Source organism: Triticum dicoccoides, chromosome 6B (assembly GCF_002162155.2).
Source record: "Triticum dicoccoides isolate Atlit2015 ecotype Zavitan chromosome 6B, WEW_v2.0, whole genome shotgun sequence".
In the NCBI taxonomy this organism is placed as follows: domain Eukaryota; kingdom Viridiplantae; phylum Streptophyta; class Magnoliopsida; order Poales; family Poaceae; genus Triticum; species Triticum dicoccoides.
In genome coordinates, this window is record NC_041391.1 from 502,431,371 (window position 1) to 502,437,641 (window position 6,271).

Sequence of the window (6,271 nt, forward strand, 5' to 3'; positions counted from 1 at the left end):
AGCGTTGTAGTCATGTCTCACTACCACACACAAACTTTCCCTATGCCCTCTGACGTTTCGGTAGGTCAGTCGCCCTATATCTTTGACTTGCACACACAATTTCAATGGCTCTCTTCATCGATCTCGCACCCACCCACTTGATCCTCTCTTCGACTCTATCGATATCTATGACCCCTCCCTCTCTTCTCGTATCGCCCCCTCTATAGATGATATAGATAGGCCTCTATTTCACACACATTGCATGTGTCAATTTTTTGTTTGAGATATCATTGACACATATTCCCACAAAAAAATTCATGAAATCACCCCCAACAAAAAACACTCATGAACGCACAAGCCATTTGTCTAGGTTTGTATCTCTCACACCCACACCCACATAGGTGGGGGACGTGCACGAAGATAAGAGGTGCATGCATGGCGCATGTACTCCCGTCTCTTTCCCAACCACACCCGCGCAGGTACACGGTGAAGCTCATTTCTGTACGAAAAGGCAACCCACGTGGTAATTTGACACATATACTGGTTGTCCACTTGATGGAGTATCGTGTACCACAAGAGAACAAACAAATTGCGACTTGACGCGTTATGTTAAAAAAGAGGCAAACCATGTGGGGCCTACCTTAGAGGCAAGGCTCTATACACTAGAGATGCCCCGTATGTATTACTTTTGATGTGTCCCGTTAACTCGCAGAACAAGGATAAGCTTGCTTAGTACACCGTCTCCCCCGCCCACAGGTGCGGTGCCTCGCAGAGTCGCAGGACGAGGAGAAGCTTGCTTACTACGCCTACACCCGCTGCCTCGCCCACGCGCGCGATGGCTCACAGGACGAGGAGAAATTTTTACTACTCCCTCTGTTACTCCTCGTCCCCACCTTGGTTAGAGAGATTATCATATTGTTTGAAATATATGCCTTTTAGTAGATTTCAATATGAACTACTAGTATATACTCCAAACACTGATGTATATAGACGTATTTTAGAGTGTAGATTCACTCATTTTGCTCTGTATGTAGTCCATATTGAAACGAACGTACTAGTATGCACTCTCCCTCGCCCCTCACCCCTCGCCCCTCGACCCTCGCTCGACCCTCACCCATGTGGTGGACGTGCATCAATTCATTCGGTCTCACATAGCCAAAACGATATACTGTAGTACCATTATTGCTCGACTTCCCCAAGAGGCAAAGAGCCAAGCACAAGGTTAATACTTTTGAGATGCCAAGTGCAAGGTTTATAGGAGAACGAGTAGTACTAGTACTAGTAGTATGTACATACTGTATGATGAAGAAGGCAACAAAGATGTATGTTTGGCGTGACAGTCTCTTCTTACAGGACGTGCTAGACCTAGTGGACCTCATTGTTGCAATGGGAGTACTATCATAGATGGCACGATTCAGAGTGGTGGGCAGCGGGAATAATTCAGAGCTTCTTAGTCTTAAACCCCATGAAGAAGTCCTATCAAAAGGAATAGCCATCCTCTACATGTCCTCCTATGTAAAATGAGTAAATGAGACAAAAAGAGAAAGAGGCAAAGTAAAAAAATCACTAGCCTTAGAGCCAGCCCTATTGTATCAGTGAATGTTACATCGTGATTGACATGGTTATATTATTAACCATGCTGCGGAGATAGAAGCAGATTTTTATTTATTTGCGGAGGTAGCAGCGGATGGATATTCAATGAGGAGTGAAATGATGGTTGCTTCCTCGGTCAAACATAGAGAAAGGTGGGCCTCGTGATTTGACGACTTATTAGTCATTATTACTGCCTATACTCTTTGCCCATATAATAACCGTGTGGTAGAGTAGTGGGCTATACTTTTAATAACCATGCTTGAAGAGAAGAGGTGCACGCACCCACGCACATAGTACTAGTAGCACTCTTTGCGTCTTTTGTGTCTTCCCCAACCACACACGTGGCATGGTGGAGCTCATTTCTGTATGACGATGTAGCCCACGTGATAATTTGACGCGTCTAGTAGTAGTTACTCACTTATAAATAATGGAGGGTCGGGAACCACACATGAACGATGCCGCGTCATTTATAAATAAAGTTTTTTTCTTCAATGGCATGTCTGCAATATAAATAGGTTCATATGGAGAGAAAAATAAATCGCTCCACTATATACATTGCCAGGACGAGCCCACATGGTTGCTTTCTAGGGTTTCTCTCTTCACACTCTCTCGCACAAAATGACTGTGGCCACATCTCTAACATCCGGACGGATCACGTCCGCCGGGGGAAGGGGTGGATTCTTTGTGTAGACATGGTCGACGTCGCCGACAGCGAAAACCCACTGCTGGCATGTCCCGATCAGGGGTCCCCGCCGTTCTCTCTCACAAAGTCGGTGTGGTTGCCTTTGTCCCTTGCTCACTACCGCGACGTGGGCAGTTGCCGCCTCCCGCCGCCCTTCTCTAGATTGAGCTACGTCCCCACATCCCTCAGGTACAACTTCCTTTACAGCCGGCTTGCACCACTGCACCAGCTGCCCACATCGCTCCATGTGGATATTTATCTACTTCTTTGCCCCACACGTACCTCTACTAGCCTCTATTGTTGTCGGTGTACTAGAATAGGGGTACCCTAGTACCCCGAACTTGTGCACGGGCAGTTGCAGCACCCCGCGGCAAGGCTTGCCGGGCGAACGCCAAGATCCTCCGTGGTTCCCTTGGAGCCATTCAAGAACAAAGTATTTAAGCTCAGGAGACAAGGCCCCGGCAAGAGGAGCTTGCCGGGAAGGCCAACCAAGGCACTCCAAGGAACTTGCCGCGACGCGCCACGCGCCCCGGCAAGGCAACAAGGCCCCGGCAAGAGGATCTTGCCGGGAAGACCAACCAAGGTACCTCGAGGCCCGGTGAGTGACAAGCTTCCGTACCGACAAGATAACAGCAGCGGCAAGGCGCTTGCCGCGGCAGGCGGCCACTCTGTGCCCACGCTCCAGCGCATCCACCAACGTGTCGCTCTGGGGGCCTCTCCAGGCGTGCGTGGCGAGAGGCTGTGCAGCCAGCGGTGCGCAGTGGCATGCGAAGCTGACAAGATCGCCATCGTGGCGAATGGTGGCGCCCCTAACGGTCCTTTTCTGCACTGTTTGGGCGACTCAGACGGGCATTTAATGCCCTTGTCCCCTGCCGTCAGGGTTAGGTAGGGTGCACTATACAAGTAACTGTACCAACCACCTCACTTTTTACATTTGTACCCTTCTTTGCGTTGCCACCTATCGGTGACCCCTTTAGCGTATAAAAGGAGGCCCATGCGCAACGTAGAGGGGGATCGACTGGTTCGGAACCCAGAAAAACACTATGCTCTCTCTCTAGAGCAAGAACACAAGATAATCAAACAAGCAGCAGTAGGAGTGTTATCTCTCCGGAGAGCTCCGAAGCTGGGTAAACTTCTCGTGTGCTTCTCCTCGATCTGCTCTTCGTGTGACCTCCGCCCCCCGCCGAACCGAAAGGGGCTCGGTCCGCCGGCCCATAGGTGTTCGTGGATCAATTTCCCCGACATCTTTGGCGCGCCAGGTAGGGGGCATCGAGATTGTGTGAACCTGATCCGGCGTTCACACGAGCTAGATCTTCATTCCCTTCATCAACATGCCACCGAAGAAGAAGACTTCGGCGGCAGCCGCTCCGTCCACGTCACTTCCGCCACCGTTGGAGCAAGCGGGTGGAGGAATGGACGCTGGCGGAAGAATGGACGTCGACGAGGAAGCTTATGATGCTACCAGGTCCAAGGACAAGGCTGCACAAACCTCGGCGACTGTACATGTTCCGCGCCACTCTCAGGAGGCGCAAGACCAACAGCGTCATGGCACTTGCAGTGCCATACGCATGATAGGCCAAGACCAAGCTAGTGGATCTCGGGGCACTCAAGACCAGCATGCACGCTAGCGTGCTGGCACGAGCGGGGCACGGTCGCCTGGACGGGATACTGCTCCTTCTAACATCTTTAGAAGTCCGAGCACGTCCTGCTCCTCGCGCCGTCCGCCACTGCCACCCACCACTCCAGCAGAAGCTTTGGCGCGAGCTCAACTGCTCCTAGATTACCCTCCAACGTCGGACAAGATCGACGAATGGAGGGCCACCATTCAGAGTCTCATCGGCTACGCCAACAGCAACACTCCACGGCGGCCGAGCGTGTCGCCGCCGCGGCAGGGTTGCCGGGCGTGAGCCGGTGGCGACGAAATGGGTGGAGGTGCAACTACCATGCAATCACCACCCCGAAGGCCAAGATCGCCGACTCGTCGGATCCACCTCGACAGCGACTCCACCGCATCGTCGGATCCACGAGCTCGTCGCGATCAGCGCCAAGTTCTTCATGATCGACAACAAGAAGACGCTCGAACTCGCATCGAGCGCCGAAGAGAAGCGCGACGTCAATCTGACAAGCGCGTTGGGCCCTCTGTTGACATGCATGCGCCAGGGGAACCAGGCGATCTGCCGTACGCGGTAGGTTGCCCTGCGTTCACTCGTGAGCTGCGGCAAGTCCAGTGGCCCAGCACGAAGAACTCCAAGCTAGACGTATCGGAGAAGTACGACGGCAAGACGCATCCGTCGGAGTTCCTCAGCATCTACACCATTGTGGTGCAGGCTGCCGGGGGACGGGATGACAAGATCCTTGCCAACTACTTCCCGCTGGTGCTCAAGCCCAACGTCAGATCCTGGCTCATGCACTTGCCGGACAACTCCATATCCTCTTGGGCTGATCTGTGCCATCAGTTTGTCGGCGCCTTCACAGGCGGACACAAGCCTCATGGCCAGGAGAGTGATCTTCATCTGCTCGCCCAGAAGGAAGGAGAGCCCCTGCGCAAGTACATTCAGAGATTCAGCAGTGTGCAGCACAACATCCCAGACGTCCACCCTGCCGCGGTGATCAGCGCGTTCCATCAGAACGTGCGAAACCGCAGGATGCGGGAGGAAATGGCGATGTGCAAGATCAGGGACGTCAGTGAGTTATATGCACTGGCCGACAAGTGTGCACATGCTGAGGAAGGGAGGAGACTCCCCGAAGAGAATGTAGGAGCGGGAGGATCTGACAGTGAAGATGCTGCCCCGGCAAGGAAAAACCGGTGGCGGAACAACAAGAAGAGGAAAGGCAAAGAGGTGCTAGTTGTTGAGCAGTCCGGCAATGGTGGTGGCGCCAAGAAAGCCAAAGCTGGTGACTCCGGCAAGGAGGTTGCCGCGGAGGCGGCGGTCGCCGACAAGCAGGACGGCACCAACAAGCAGTATTGCAAGATCCACCGCACCAAGGGCCATGATCTCCAGAGCTGCAAGAAAGTCGAGCAGCTTGTTGAGCAACAGAAAGCTGAATACGAGCGGCGCGACAAGGAGAAGGCCCAGGAAGGTGCTGGGGGATCTGGCAAGAAACGTCCCGGCCGAGGAGGACACCACGGCAAGGCCAAGCAGTGGCAAGGAGACAGACCCCCTCGCGGCCGCGACAAGGACGAAGATGACGACGACGATGAAGACATGGATGATGAGGAGACTGATGAGCAGGAGTTCCAGAAAGCCACAGAGGTCCTGTGCGTTGACGGTGGTGCTTCTCTGCATACCTCGCACCGTCAGCTCAAGCAGTGGGTACGGGAAGTTAATGCAGCAGAACCACCCGTCGAGTCACGCAAGCCTATGAAATGGTCCAGCATGCCTATCATCTTTGATATTGAGGACCACCCTGATCGCATAACTGCGGTCGGGTGCTTGCCGATGTTGGTTTCACCAACAATCCGCAACCTCAAGGTCACTAAGATGCTAGTTGACGGCGGGGCCGGCTTGAACCTGATCTCCTTCGTGGTGCTCCAGAAACTCCAGATCCCTGACAGCGAGCTCGAAGAGACCGGTACATTTCAAGGAATCAACCCGGGAAGGAGCAAGCCGAAGGGAAAGATCACGTTGCCGGTAACATTTGGTAGCGAGCTGAACTTCAGGACTGAGAGGGTCACATTTGATGTTGCTGACTTTCCATTACCTTACAATGGAATCCTTGGCCGTCCGGCACTCGCCAAGTTCATGGCAGCCTCTCACTATGCGTACAACATACTGAAAATGCCAGGCCCGATAAGTGTCATCTCTGTCCCTGGCGACAAGAAGGATGCTCTTATCTGTGCCGATAAGATCTACCGGGAAGCAGCAGCCGCAGCAGAACGCAAGACACTTGCCGCTGAAGCTCCCGGGGGGAAGAAGAAGACCAAGTCCGGCAAGAGCTCTGATGCCATCGAGGACGCACCATCGAGCTCCACCGGCAAGTGTAAGAAGGCAATGACAGCTCCAGCTGAGACCAAGA